The sequence below is a fragment of the Crocuta crocuta genome, unplaced genomic scaffold (assembly GCF_008692635.1).
Source record: "Crocuta crocuta isolate KB4526 unplaced genomic scaffold, BGI_CrCroc_1.0 scaffold108, whole genome shotgun sequence".
NCBI classification, from domain to species: domain Eukaryota; kingdom Metazoa; phylum Chordata; class Mammalia; order Carnivora; family Hyaenidae; genus Crocuta; species Crocuta crocuta.
Genome location: NW_027532825.1, coordinates 8,805,384 through 8,806,470, shown reverse-complemented (window position 1 = coordinate 8,806,470; position 1,087 = coordinate 8,805,384). Strand labels below are relative to the sequence as shown.

The following is a 1,087-nucleotide window of genomic DNA, read 5'->3' as shown; positions in this document are numbered from 1 at the left end:
AGTACAAAAGCCCATTAAACACCCTCCACCAGCATGTCCAAATGCATTAGCTTCTCTTCAGAAGTCACTCCCTTGCATCCTGCCGTTTCTGCCAATCACTTCCCCTTTGTCCCCAAATCTTGGAGTAATGTTTCCTCCTCCATCTCCCGTGCCCTTGTACCCACTTGGTGATTTGGTCCCGGTCTCCCTCCCTCCCTGACTCTCACTGCAGCCTCCTCCCTCCAGCCTCATCGCCACTTCCTTCCGTCTATCCACCCCTAGGTTGCTGTAGCAAATCGGAACTGGCTCTCCTCATGCAGTCTCTCCCCTGCCTCATAGAAGGAAGACTAAACATTTGTTGATAAGCGCCAGGAAAGCAGGAAAGAAGGAAGGGAGGGAGGGAGGAGGAAAATAATACTGGAAAAATTTCATGACCCTGAAGATAAAATCAGAAGATTCATCATGACACTGTTTTCCCCCGCGTTCACATGGCCCCAGGGTCACTACAAGCCTGGAGGACAGAGTCATGGCAAGACATGAATTTAGAAAGTTTCTTCCCCTCTTTGGCAGAGTGTTAGTCGAAAGGAATGCAGCCGCAACTGTAACCAAAGGCGGCATTACACTTCCAGAAAAATCTCAAGGAAAAGCATTGCAAGCAACGGTCCTATGACTGGAAAGGGTGGGGAGATTCAACCAGTTAGTGTGAAAGTTGGAGACTGAGTTCTTCTCCCAGAATACAGAGGCACCAAAGTAGTTCTAGACGACGGGGATTAGTTTGTAGATGGTGACATTCTTGGAAAGTGTATAGACTGAAATGAGTCATTGAAATGGCATTGACTGAAGCTGCCCATTCCAGTGAAGTTGTGACATTTGTCATTATGTAAATAATTCTCATGTCTCTCTTTTATAATAAACCAACGGTGCTCAAACAAACAAAAAGATTCATCAAGAGAAAAATATAAAAGCTACCTTCCTTAACAAATTCCATTCCTCAAAACGAATCCTTGTACAGATATTTTTACATATTTTCCCCACAATTTCCTAAAGCATATAATGGATACTTCTTAGTAGTCCAGCCAGACAACAGTGTGTGAATCATAATTCAATA

General features: G+C 44.3%; 1 pseudogene; it reads left to right on the top strand.

Moving 5' to 3' along the window:
• Positions 1-505: 505 nt before the first annotated feature.
• Positions 506-792, top strand: LOC144245823 (10 kDa heat shock protein, mitochondrial pseudogene; annotated as a pseudogene).
• The last annotated feature ends 295 nt before the right edge of the window (positions 793-1,087 follow it).